The 14,202-nt window shown below is 47.5% G+C and overlaps 1 non-coding gene across 1 annotated transcript; it reads left to right on the top strand.

The window, feature by feature from the left end:
* The first annotated feature begins 212 nt into the window (after positions 1–212).
* Positions 213–285, top strand: TRNAK-CUU (transfer RNA lysine (anticodon CUU)). The gene has a single exon. It is a non-coding gene; the product is annotated as a tRNA-Lys (tRNA).
* The last annotated feature ends 13,917 nt before the right edge of the window (positions 286–14,202 follow it).

Below are 14,202 nucleotides of genomic sequence, written 5' to 3'. Positions count from 1 at the left end.
ACGATGAGTCTTCCCTTCCTGCAGCTAGTAGAGTTGGTGACCAGATCCCAGATTTAGCAGTGGGACCAAGTCCGGATCCCCTGCTCCGACTGCTGCTACTGAGAGCGGCGAGCACCAAGAGGCTCGGGATGCTCCAATTAGAGAATCTTGAGGAAAGAGCACCCCTGGGGTTCGTAGATATGGTAGAGAGAGGGCTCCATAGCATTATATCAGCCCGGCTAGCTCAGTCGGTAGAGCATGAGACTCTTAATCTCAGGGTCGTGGGTTCGAGCCCCACGTTGGGCGTGGACGTGTGTTTTTAAGCCATGTTCCCATTTTTCTCTAACACTCAAGTTGTATCTATATTATCCGAGGTGACAACAAATTCATCTTCTTGTCAGCCCTTTCCACCGTGGGAGGAGCCGATCACAGCCGGACTTGGCCCCGCCTCTTCTGGGCGCTTTATTAGTCACACACAAAACGGTGGTATCTTCAGCGAGGTCTCGGTGCTTTTGAAGAAGTTACCAGACACTAAAAGCCACAGGACCGAGGAATGCAGCTCAGTGTGCCAGAAATGCCCTCTTCCAGGTTGGCCCATTAGACTCGTCAGGAACAGACACCGGGAATTTAATATCATCGCACTGACATATCCGGTGAGATATTTTAGTTCAGACATCTGGAACCCAGGTATCTTGCAACAGACATCTGGCACTGGCATCACAGATTTAAATGTGCCAAGACAGACATCGGAAGCAGATTTGCAAGAACAGCCACCAGTGATGCTAGGTTCCGCATTTGACATTCACACTTGAGAAGACTGGAACAAACATTACGTATTAACTGCCCCCCACCACCCCCCTGCCAACACCTGAAAGGACCTTTCCCAGAATGGGCATCACCAGTGAGATATCTTCCATTAGACATCAGGCATCGAATGTCTCAGGAAATACATCATCAATAGCGTCTGCCACGAGAGCCAATAGTCTTGGTCAGCCATCGGCAATGGAGCTCTAAAACGGACTTCGTATTTAAATGTCTCACAGCAGACGTGCAGCAGGAGGGTCGAACAACCATTAGCTGTGTAATAATATTCTACATCGGGCAGGAAGAATGGGGCGGGGAGGAGTGTTAAGTATCATAAACAGACCTCAGCAGTGAGAAGTTTTCCGCCAGACAGGCATCAACCACTGAGAAATCAGGAAAGGAGGAATTTCATGTTTCAGAGCTGACACCAGGAATGGCTTAGGTCAGGCCCGACCCCGTCTGTAGAACATTCTAGGTCAGACTTTCACAATGGATGACTTCAGAAAGGGGGTTATGAGGTGCACTTCAGGAGCACTTTTGCATATTTAGCATGTGGTGTCCAACAAAGTCAGCACAGAAACATGAGGGGCAGTGCTCAATTTGTGCTTGTTGTTTTCAGTGCAGAGCACCAGCACTTATTTTTGAGGGCCGGCGCTTACTTTTCTGCCTCAAGCATTTACTGCGAGCAAAAGATACATATGGGAAAGACGGAGTAAGAGAAAAACAAAAAAAGTGTCACAATAGGAGAAAGCAGAAAGCTGCAAGAGTGAGCTGAAGGGTCAGGGAGTGGCTGTAAATGGATTGAAGAGGCTTCATATGGCTTCAGGATTACGCTGCCTCAGTATTCCGTGTTCTCTCATTTAATTGCAGCAACTGCATGTTTCAGAGGAGGGCTTTGGGCACCGGCACATTTTTATTTACAAATTAAGCACTGTTGAGGGGGCCACCCTTCAAAGTACATGGAGGCCCCCAATCCTCCGAGCTCACTCAGGAGCTCTCATGCAGGGTAAGGAGGAGTGGGGGACCCAGGGCACAAGTCCTAAAAAACAGAAGTGGGTGGCACTAACGAAGCTAGGCACTATGCATGTGACATCACCGTGTGAGGCATTGCATGTGCACATCATCTAAGGCAGTGATTCCCAACCTATTGACTTCTATGGACCCCTACTTTATCATTACTGGAACACAGGGACCCCACTGAATCATTATTGGAATCGGGGGACCCCCCAACTGAGTCATTGCTGAAAGCTGGGGACCTAATCTGTTAATATTATTGAATTTTCTAAGCAGTCGCGGACCCCCTGAGGAGGCTTCGCGGATTCCCCAGACCACAGGTTGGGAACTACTGATCTAAGGTGCAGATGACATTTTTATTCTGTGTAGATAGGTAAGCGGGTTACTGCTTTTAACACAGAGATCCTGGTGTTAGTTGCATTGTACTCCTACACCTTGTAACCCCGTCGTCTTATGTCACATTCCCTTTACATTGATTTACAAACTCGTATGATTTACTGTCAATGAAATGGGTATGTGTGAGGTAAAGCGCTCTGATATCCTGCATTGGGATGAGTAGCGTTTTGAAAGAAATAAGAAAAATACGGTATTTAAATTCTTATTTTGAGTACCTACTGGGACAGACCAACACATCTGGCATCCTCACAGTGCATGCAGATCTCTTATATAGCAGGGAGTGAACAAGGTCAAAAGTGTGCCTCTCTTAAGTACCTGTGAAATGCTAACAAGCTGTGTGCCTTTGTTTCCCCTCTACTGTATTGTTACATCTAGGTGTGAGACCCCAGAAAGCTCCCAGCTCAGACTCACAAATAAAAGGAGGTCTGATGGTCCCTTAAATTCAGCCTGCGTATTGGGGCCACCTGGAGTCTCAAATAGGGAACCCCCCCCACCCCCCCACCCCCAACCTGCACGTTGTTCCTCGTATGACAGCAGACAACCTGCAGCCTGCTGATCCTGTCCGGGTGTTTGCAAAATACACCAGGACAAATTCAGCATGTTTTACAGTGGGGCCCAACTTCTTGGCAGGGTGTCCACCTTGTGAAAATAGTAGGTGGAGACCGTCCACCCCCCCACGCTACACCACTGTACAGACTTAATAATTTTAAGAATTTTATACTTTTAATGTTTTAATTTTTCACTTGTTACATTTATTAACGAGCAACGCAATAGGGAATGGTATAATGGGGAATCAGAGCGTGAAGTTCTTGCAATTTTAAAAGGTGGTCTTAATATTTTTAATGTGTTGGTTGTAATTGACGGAAGCGACAACGAGGAAGTAAGAGATACATCGGACAGAGCGGTTAGCGCTCTAGCCTCTTGCACGTGCAGTGGGTGCGCCTAAGTCAAGACCGTCTGTGCCCGTCCGCACCCGAACGGGCCCAGGGGCCGGGGAGGCTGCTCCTGTGCCATCAGGTTCTTGTACCTTCTCCTCCTCCGCTTTGGTGGGGTTAGGTCCTCCCTTACAGAAGGAGTGTATGTACTAAGTATCCAGGGAGGGCTGAGGAGTTGCAGCCACTGCTCATGGGCGTAGGAAGTGTGGGGGACGCGGGGGATGAATCCCCCCAGATTTTGGAGGGTTGTGGACACAGGGGACGAAGCTGGGGGGGACAAGGGGACAAAAAAAAATCCCCTCACTTCTATTGTTCAGAGGGCCATTAGCGCACAGAAGCGCTACTTTTAACAGCCCTGTAGGGACCATCCTCCAATCTGATGGGAACAGAATGAAGGGGAGTCCGGAGGCCCCCTGCGCCCTCTGCCCTTCTGTCCTGTTCACAGCTGTGGGCATTAAGGGTGCTCATAAGAACAAAGGGCACGAGGAGGAGAAAATATTTTTTGATGATTACTTTTCTGCATCACCTGCTGCCACCTTGAAGAGGAGCACTGCAGGACGCCTTCAAGAGGAGCTGCAGGACAATGAGGAAGATCTAAAGAGGAAACACAGTCCCACTCACCCTGATGCCTGCAGGCTAGAAAGGAGACTCTGTGAAACACAATATTTGTATTTGCCTAAGATCACACCAGTTGGTGAAACAGTGAAGTCGAGATTGAGCCCAGATTTTACCTTTTCACACAACAATTTAGCTATCAGAAGGGTATATTTTTCTAACATTTATGTTTAATGTTTTGTTATCTAGGTAATGAAGGGCTTGATTACAGCTTGGCTAACAGGGAGAAGCCATATTTCTTTTTGGGCCGTTATGCCTAGCGTTATTATTTATGTTGTTGTTATCGTTACATACTTAAGCATATTGAAGTATATTATCTTTTCTCTATCTTTTCTTCACTCTACTCTGAAACAATCTACCCTATACCACTGCACCCTACACCACTTTTCTCCACTCTGTGCTCCTCTACGCCACTGCAATCTATGCTGTACCACTCCACTCTACACCACGCCATTGCAATCTATGCTATTCTACTCTAACCACAGTACACTACACCACTGCACTCTGCCAGTGCACTCTTCACCACCTTACTCAATACCAATGCACTATATGCCACCACACTCTATGCCAATCTAATCTGCACCACAGCACTCTATTCCACTGCTTCCAATGCCACTGTACTCTGCGCCACAGCACTCTATGCCACTGCACTCTATGCCACTCTACAATACACCACTGTACTCTGCGACCCTCTAATCTGCAACATTGGCATCTCTGCCACTGAACTCCATGCCACTCTACTCTGCACCACTGCACTCAATGCTACTGTATTCTGTCCCACTGCACTCTTTTCTGCACCACTGCACTCTAATCTACTCTACACCACTCCACTGTAGGGCACTTCATTCTACTTTGAAATCATCTCCTCTATGCCACTGCAATCTACGCAACTCCACTCAATGCTATGCCAGTCCAATCTACCCTGCACCACTCCAATCTACCCTGTGCCACTCCAATCTGCTCTGCACCGCTATATGCTACTGCACTCTACATCACTATGCTCCTCTCTTCAACAATCTACTCTTCACCACTATAATGTACTCTGCAGCAGTCTACTCTATGCCACGGCACTCTATGCAACTCTTTTCTGCTCTGCACCACTGTGCTCTACGACACTCTTCTCCACTCGGCATCACTCTACATCACTGCACTCTACGCCAATGCATTCTGTGCCACTCTACTCTACACCACTGCACTTTATGACACTCTACTCTGCAACACTGCACTCTGCCACTGAACTATACTCCTCTCCACTCTGCACCGCTCAACTATATGCCACTCTACACCAATGTACTATATGTCACTACACTCTATGCCACTCTACTCTGCATCACTGCACTCCACCACTACACTCTACACCAGTCTACGCTACCTTGCACCACTCCACTCTACGATGCACCGCATCACTCTGACACAGCACTCTGAACCACTGCAATCTATGATGTGCCACACCACTCTACCATGCACTGCATCATTCTATGACACAGCACTTTGCCCCACTGCACTCCACACCACTGCAATCTATGATGTGCCATTCCACTCTGCTCCCCTCCCCTCTACTCTTCACCACTCTACACCAATGCACTGTACGCTAAACCAGTGCAGTCTTCGCCAATGCATACAGTACACTTTACTCAAAACCAATGCACTCTATACCACTACACTCTACACCAATCTACTTTACACCACTGTACTTTATGCCACTTCACTCTAGACCACCCAACTCCACTCTGACACTTCACTTTAACATTACACTCCATGATAGTAGACTCTGAAACTCTATTTCATTAAACTCTAACACTTTCTCCACTCTGTAACTCCCTACACAACTCCCTATACGCCACTCCATTCCACTTTACTCCACTCTATACCACTGCATGCCACTCTATGCCACTTCAATCACTGATACTCTACTCTACGCCACTGCACAACCCTGTATGCCACTCTACTATACAACAATGTACTATGCTCAACAACACACTAACCAACTTTCTCTATGCCACTTCACGATACTTTACTTCACTCTATGCCATTTCACTCTTCTTTATGCCTTTCCACTCTATGACACTCTGCCACTCCACTCTATGACACTCTATTACACTGTGACACTACTCCACTCTACTACTACTTTATGGCATTGGCGCTTGATTAGAGATTCAGATCTCCGTTGATTGCCTTCTCACTCATGTGAGACGTGAGTCAGATTTATTTTCGCTGTTTTGGCTACACGCACTCTGTAACCCTTTCAACTCAAGCTTAACGAAGGCTTAGGATGATCCTGATACTTGTCTAGGAGATCGAAATATTGTCGGCCAGAGTACATTTCTTGAATTTGTGATATTGTACATAAGTTGGCATAAGCATAGGTACTATGAGCTTATGACTTCTTGATTCACTATTTGAGTCATTCATGTAAAAGTCAGTGTATAAAAGCTTGTAAATCATTATTGTGGATGCTAACCTTGTAGGAAAGTAGCCTCTTTCTAGCTTGGTTACTCACACTTTTGGCCTGTTTGCCAGTGTGTTTGAGTGTGTCTACTGAGATCCTGCTAATCAGGATCCCAGTAGTTATGCTCCCTACCTTAAATTATGGTTGTTGCAATACTGGTAACCCAGTATTTCACCCACAATTGGCATACTGGTGCCTCCTTACAAGTCCCTAGTATATGGTACTTAGGTACCCAGGGCATTGAGGTTCCAGGGGAACCCTATGGGCTGCAGCATTTTTTTTGCCACCCATAGGGAGCCCATGCAAAGGCTTCTGCAGGACTGCCATTGCAGCCTGCGTGAAAAGGTGCATACACCCTTTCACTGCCAGTTACACTGCACCAGGTCACTTATATGTCACCCCTATACCAGGCCCTCCAGCCCTGAGGGCAGGGTGCAGAGTACCTGTGTGTGAGGGCACCCCTGCACTAGCAGAGGTGCCCCCATGACCTCCAGGACCATTTTCCCAGACTTCGTGAGTGCGGGGATGCCATTTTACACGTGCACTGGAAATAGTTCACTACCTATGTCCAACTACATAATGGTAACTCCGAACATAGGTATGTTTGGTATCAAACATGTTGGAATCATACCCCAAGGCTTTTGCAAGCATTGGTTGTATGATTTCACGCACTCTGGAGGCTCCTTAGAGGACCCCCAGGATTGCCATTCCAGCCTTCTGAGGTTTTCCAGGTAGCCCCAGCTGCTGCCACCTCTCAGACAGGTTTCTGCCCTCCTGTTGCTTGAAAAGTTCAAGCCCAGGAAGGCAGAACAAAGGATTTCCTTTGGGAGAGAAGTGTTACACCCTCTTCCTTTGCAAATATGTGTTGCAGGCTTGGGAGAGGTAGCCTCCTTCCCCAGGCCACTGGAAATGCTTTGAACGGGTCATTTGGTGCCCTCCTTGCATAATCCAGGCTGCACTGGTTCAGGTACCCCCAGTCCCTGCTCTGGCATGAAACTGGACAAAGGAAAGGGGAGCGACCACTCCCCTGTCCATCACCACCCCAGGTGTGGTGCTCAGAGCTCCTCCAGAGGGTCCCTGGATTTTGCCATCTTGGATTACAAGTTGGCAGTGAACTCTGGAAGCATCTGAGTGGCCAGTGCCAGCAGGTGGCATCAGAGCCCTTCCCTGATAGGTTACCTGTTTAGCTGACCAATCCCCCTTTCAGGGCTATTTAGGGTCTTTCCTTTGAGAGGTTCTTCAGATTCGGATTGCAAGACTCCAACAGGAATCCTCTGCATCCTTTACTTCACCTTCTCACCGAAGAAATGCACCTGGACCCTCCAGTAACTCCACAAACTGCAACAAAGAAGCAAAGATGACTTCTGCAACATTGTATCTTCAGTTCTGGCCAGCAAATGCAACTGTTTCCTGGTCGTGCATCCTCAGAGGATAGCCTGTCTTCAGCCTGCACTAAAAGAATGAAGGAATCTCCATTGGAGTGAAGGAGTCACTCCCCTGCTTCAGCAGGCATCTCTCTGCAATGACAATAATCTGCGTGGATCCACTCTCCTGACGAGTTGCATGGATTCTGCATCATGGGTGGTGGACTGAAGTGGTCCCGATGGTCCTGACGTCCTATTGCCCAACTTTGGTGGAGGTAGGAGCTTGCCTTCCCACGCAAGACAGTACCCCTGTGCACCACATGTTTTTCAGTTGCCAAGGCTTGTTGGCATCCTTCTACGAAATTCTTTGTGCACAATGTAGCTCCGCCCCCCAGCACTCTTTGCTGTGATGCACAGCTTCCTGAGTGGTTCTTTGGCGGTGTGGGATCCTTTGATTTTGTGCTGCGTGGGCCTCCTTTTTGCAACTCCTTTGTCCCCATGCTGGGGGACTCCTGTGTGCGCTGCCTGGTCTTCTGTGGGCTCTCTGAGTTGCTGAGAGCCCTTTCTGACCCCCTCCTGGGTACAGTCCACCAGGTCCCTCCTGGTCCTGGGCAGTGCCATTTTCCGCTAACCGTGAGCTTTGCGTGTGCCAAGGCTTGTTGGCGGAATCCAGCGAGGCAAACCCGAATGCAGTCATCCATCCTGTGTGGGATATCATCTGAACCAACCAGGGACCCGCATCCATCTTCTTGGGTGCAGTACTGACTGTTGTTCTTCACCAGTGGTTCTTCTTTTGCACCTTGATTCGGGTTAGCAGGGGCTCCTGTCCTCCCTGGACTCTTCTGTGCTTCGTGGACTTAGTCCCATTCTTCCACAGGTCTTTAGGTCCAGGAATCCACCCTTTGTGTCTTGAAGTCTCTTCTGGTTCTTGCATTATCTTCTTTCTCATGTTCTTGTGTTGTCGTAGTTTGGACTCTTGCTCTGAGCAAGACTGCTGGTCTCAGGATGACAGTACTTTCGTTCGTAGGTGACTAAGTCTCTTCCTACAACTATTTGTAACTGTTGTCCAAACCTTACCGGCTTACTAGCAGTACCTCACCGAAAACACAATAGTAAAAGGTGATTTGTAGCAGTCGCTTACGCATGGACTCAAAATACAATATCTCAGGGTTGTCGTGGTTAAACGGAAATTACCCTTTTCTCACAGATTTATAATGTCTCATACAAACAAAGGCAATAACACAGATGCAGTAAAGTTATAATAGTTTTTATTCAACATAACTGCAATTTGTGATAAGTTGCATGAACTGCAATGATTAGGATAATGAATATACCAAGCAACAGTATTGTAAAGAGGAGAGTCATTGTTATAAAGACCCCCACCATTATGCAATATAAGATAAAAATATATGTATATGTAAAAGATGGAATAAGCCCTAATACCCTAAGGAGAGTAGGTCTAACCTCCTACCTAAAAAGGAAGAGCTGGGTTCGTTAAACCTAATCTGCCAAAACCGTGTCCATGAGAGGAGCCCCCAACCCTCGTTACCTTGGAATGAGGTCTCTATCTCAGACTCCGCAGGGACACGAAGACTGGATCAGTGTCAAGATGACTGCAGCATCGGTATCAGCGATGGTGGCGATGCCCTCTGGTCGGAATCCCTCTGATTATCTGTCTAAAAGTGTGTTGTATTTATACAGATCTACAAGGTCCCCTGACATAAGTGTTATTTATAACAATAGATAACAGGCATGCTTGGGACGGCAATTAATATCAACAATCCCTCGAAAGTATAGAGAGGGAAAATCCCTAAGTGTGAATGCCTACTGTATGTTTGTCTTTCGTGCTTGATCTTGACGCCTTGGCGCAATGACACTGATAATAGAACCCATAACAAGTGGCCTAACTATAAACAAGGCCGCCATTTTAAAGGAAATAAATAATTAAATAGACTATGACAGAGCAAGCTAGGTAGGTTAAAAGTCACTGGGTGACGGGGGCACAAGTTTACAAGCCTACGGCTAAGCTAACTCCTGTTATCCCGCTAAAACAAACTAGGATTCACTACACCCTCCCCATTGCCGTAACAGGTATGATGAAGGAAAGGAAACCCAAGCGCTAAAAAAACTGCTACTGAACCAAAAAAGCCAAAAAATGAAAACTCAAGCAAAAAAAATGTACGTAATGACAAAAATAAATGCTGTGTGTTAAAACACGTTTTTTTTTCTTTTTTTTCTTCTTAAAGTTAAACAAAAAAAAAAAAAAAAAAAACATTCAGAGATGTTAATATCAACCATGACAAGTATCGCAAACTTTCAGTTAAATTGCAATATTTTTTTAGAACCGGGAACTTGCAAGCGAATTCACCAAATTATGTGCTATATGCAGGATCTTGAAGAATGTCATCGAAGTCACCATTCAAGGATCTTAAAAATGAATCAACATCGTCTGAAGAGAAATTGAGTACTGGGCGGACAAACTGATCCACAGAGCAGAAGTGAGCCATATTCATCGGTGTATCGACACTCACTGCAGCGTCCTCATCCATGTTAGTTTGTATAACAGAAGGCTCATAGGTGGCCTCGCGGAGCAACCTCAGTCTCAAGGGGCATGACCGTGTATGAACCCTCATCGGGGACATTAGCAGTTCGTGGTCCACAGGAGATGTTGGTGCAACGGAAAGACTCGCCACAGCCTACTGTTAAAAAAGTAGAAAAGACTCCTCAACAAAAGCCACAATTTAAAAAGAAAAAAGTGGCTGCACTGACCATTAAAAATGCCAGTAGTATTGAGAACACTGTTGAGGAACAAGAAGTGGGCAGTGACTCTGTTGGACAGCGCGGCAGAGGTCACGATATGTCGCCAGAATCTGAAAGATCATCTGGATGCGACAGCAACTAGCGATTACATTGCAGTTGAAACGGCGGATGGCCGCGTACTTCCACCCGATCGGGTTTTTGATTTAACAATTCAGATAGAGGGAGACGTGGAACCCATTATTAATGTAATATTCTGGGATGAACTTACTAGTGATATCCTGTTGGCCGAGAGAGACTGGCCACCTGAACATGTCCGCATGCTCCCACATGGGGAAGATGTCATTTTGCCTTCTTTCTCCGATCTTGTTCCGAAGACAGACAAACGAGCATTAGCTGCTGAATGGGCTTTAGCGCAGGCACCTGCATTATACCGTAATCATGTAGGATGGGACAAGGACTCTCCTTGCCATGTTATTCCCGTTCGGTCTACGCCACACCCGCAGCCACAATACCCTGTTAAACATGAAGCAAAAGCTCCAGTGACGGAGATACTGTCACAACTTGAATACCAGGGAGTAATTGAGCCCTGTACATCGGCAATGAATAATCCGCTATTTCCCGTTGCGAAACCTGATCATTCATATAGAATAGTGGTTGATTATAGGCACTTGAATAGTCATGCACGCACTTATGCTATACAAAATTCACACAGCACAGCGCTAATTAATAATATAGTGCGTAAAAAATACAAAACTACATTGGATATATCTAATGGTTTTTTCTGCCAGAATTTAGCACATGAAAGTAGAGACCTGAGTGCATTTTCCTATGGTTCTCCGAAACGCTTTTGTCGTTTACCACAAGGCTATAAAAACAGCCCGGGACTGTTTTCGGCCCGTGTCACATCAATATTACAGGAGCTTGATTCCAAGGCATTATCATATGTGGATGATATCTATCTCACTGATGACACCCTTGACATTCATCTTGCCAGGGTCGATCGGATAATTTTGGGATTTGCCGCCTTCGGATATAAATTTAATTTTAAGAAAAGCAAGATAGCCTTTCTTAGTGTATTGTTCCTAGGATATGAACTATCAAACGAGGGGAAGAGCCTGGCCCCACACTTCCTAGAGAAGTGTGCTCAGCTACAGCCTCCGAACACGCTTAAGAAATTACAGTCATTACTGGGTTTCTTTAATTTTGGCAGAACATATATTCCAGATTATGCTGAACGCGTGAAGCCACTATATGATTTAATTCAGCCCAATTATTCTAGCAGGCGATGGCCAATTGAACACACACACATACTAAGGGACATACAACGAGACATGCTAGAAGCTAGACACTTGTACACACGGGACAATAAAACGAATTTGGTCATCAGAATAATAGCTGGTGCCCTAGGATTTACCTATGTCACCTTTAATGAGGGTGACACGGTGCCAATAGCATACAAATCACATTTGTACTCCAATGCAGAAAAACGTTTTGCTCCTACTGAAAAAATTCTGACGGCAGTTCAGATTGCCGTCATAAAGGAGAGACCGCTTTCCCAGGGGGAACACATTGTTGTTGTCTCCCCGGTTCCGGCCTTAGAGGCTGTCACTAAAGCGAGCGTTCCTAACGCTAAGGCATTGCATCCACGCTGGATTCAATGGGCAACATCTCTGATGGCCACTGATGTTGATTATGTGTTTGACCCAAGACTTCAGACACAAGAATTTCTCCAGTATGAACAGGAGTACCCCGCTCCCTTACACATATTGCCAATAGACAGTTATGATACCATCATTTACACTGACGGATCGGCACAACCGGCTGTGGGTACTAAACATCAATACTCGGCAGCTTGCGCAGCCGTGTGCGGGGTAATGGAAGACTGAGTTTTTCATCCTCATAACACGTACACTCAGACCTTAGGGGACTGCACAGCCCAGTTGGCCGAGCTTAAGGCTCTTCTTCTAGCGCTCGAACATTCAGAGCCAGGAACACAGACTTTGATCGTCTGTGATTCGTATTACTGCGTCCAGTCATACAATAAATACCTTAATCATTGGATACTGAACGGGTTTAGAGATTCTAAAGGGAACACCATTAAACACAAAATATTGTGGGGAAGGGTGGCTGATCTTAAGGATAAGCTGCCATGTGTCCATGTAGTTCATACATTGGGGCACCAACGTGTAGGAATACATGTTGCCGGTAATACATTGGCTGACGAAGCAGCCAAAGCTTCAGTAGCTACGGCTTCTGTGGCTGCAGTGACTCGTTCTCGGACGAGGTTGGATAATGAAATACTGCTTGCCGTTAAAGCCTCGGCTCCAGGCAAGCCCCTTCCGAAAGGATACCCTACGAACTATACATATCATATCAGTGCACAGAATGTTGCTTTTGCAACAATTCCAGATGTTGGTGATCGAGTGATCCCAAATGAAGATCAGAGATTGGAATTGATTACAGCTGCACATGAGGGTGTCGCTTCTGCACATGCTGGTATACAGGCCACTATCACCATTCTACAACAACGGTACTGGTGGCCTGGTCTATGCAGACAGACTAAACAGTATGTCCTTTGCTGTGACATTTGTCAGCAGATTAAGGGCTCGAATATCAGACGCCCTCCGCAGACATCTCTCTTAGTGTCAGACAAACCACTCCATTGTGTGTACCTGGACCACTGTGGTCCTTTGCAACCTGATGGTGCATACAAATACATTTTAGTGGCTGTAGATTCCTGTTCTAGATTCCTGTGGGTATGCCACAGCGGTCGGCTGACGCCCGGACTGTTATAAAAGATTTGCTGATCTTTATCGGTACATATGCGGTTGCAGCATTCCATTCGGACCAGGGCCCTGCATTTGCCTCTAAGGCTTTCAGGGACACCATGAGGACGATGGGTGTTGAACTCCATTACTCCTCACCATACCATCCCGAGGGAAATTCGGTCGTGGAGAGGCGGAATCGTGATCTAAAGCAGTCCTTAACAGCTCGAGTATTAGGTTCAGGCCGTAGTTGGTTACATCACCTATATGGGGTCCAGAGAGCACTGAATAATCTGCCAAGTCGTAGGGCGCCATGTCGTAGTTTGGACTCTTGCTCTGAGCAAGACTGCTGGTCTCAGGATGACAGTACTTTTGTTCGTAGGTGACTAAGGCCCTCATCCTGACCTTGGCGGGCGGCGGAGGCCGCCCGCCAAAGTCCCGCCGTCAGGTTACCGTTCCGCGGTCGAAAGACCGCAGCGGTAATTCTGACATTCCCGCTGGGCTGGCGGGCGGCCGCCTTCAGGCCGCCCGCCAGCCCAGCGGGAAAGAGGCTTCCACGATGAAGCCGGCTCGGAATCGAGCCGGCGGAGTGGAAGCTGTGCGACGGGTGCAGTTGCACCCGTCGCGTATTTCACTGTCTGCGCAGCAGACAGTGAAATACATTTAGGGGCCCTCTTACGGGGGCCCCTGCAGTGCCCATGCCAGTGGCATGGGCACTGCAGGGGCCCCCAGGGGCCCCGCGACCCCCCCCTACCGCCATCCGGTTCCCGGCGGGTGGACCGCCGGGAACTGGATGGCGGTAGGGGGGGTCGGAATCCCCTCGGCGGCGCAGCAAGCTGCGCCGCCTTGGAGGATTCCAAGGGGCAGCGGAAAACCGGCGGGAGACCGCCGGTTTTCCTGCACTGACCGCGGCCAAAGCGCCGCGGTCAGAATGCCCTGCGGGGCACCGCCGGTCTGTCGGCGGTGCTCCCGCCGACCCTGGCCCCGGCGGTCTAAGACCGCCGGGGTTAGAATCACCCCCCAAGTCTCTTCCTACAACTATTTGTAACTGTTGTCCAAACCTTACCGGCTTACTAGCAGTACCTCACCGAAAACACAATAGTAAAAGGTGATTTGTAGCA

This window comes from Pleurodeles waltl, chromosome 6, assembly GCF_031143425.1.
Source record: "Pleurodeles waltl isolate 20211129_DDA chromosome 6, aPleWal1.hap1.20221129, whole genome shotgun sequence".
Lineage (NCBI taxonomy): Eukaryota > Metazoa > Chordata > Amphibia > Caudata > Salamandridae > Pleurodeles > Pleurodeles waltl.
The sequence above is the reverse complement of the archived record's forward strand: the minus strand, read 5'-3'. Positions and strand labels throughout refer to the sequence as shown.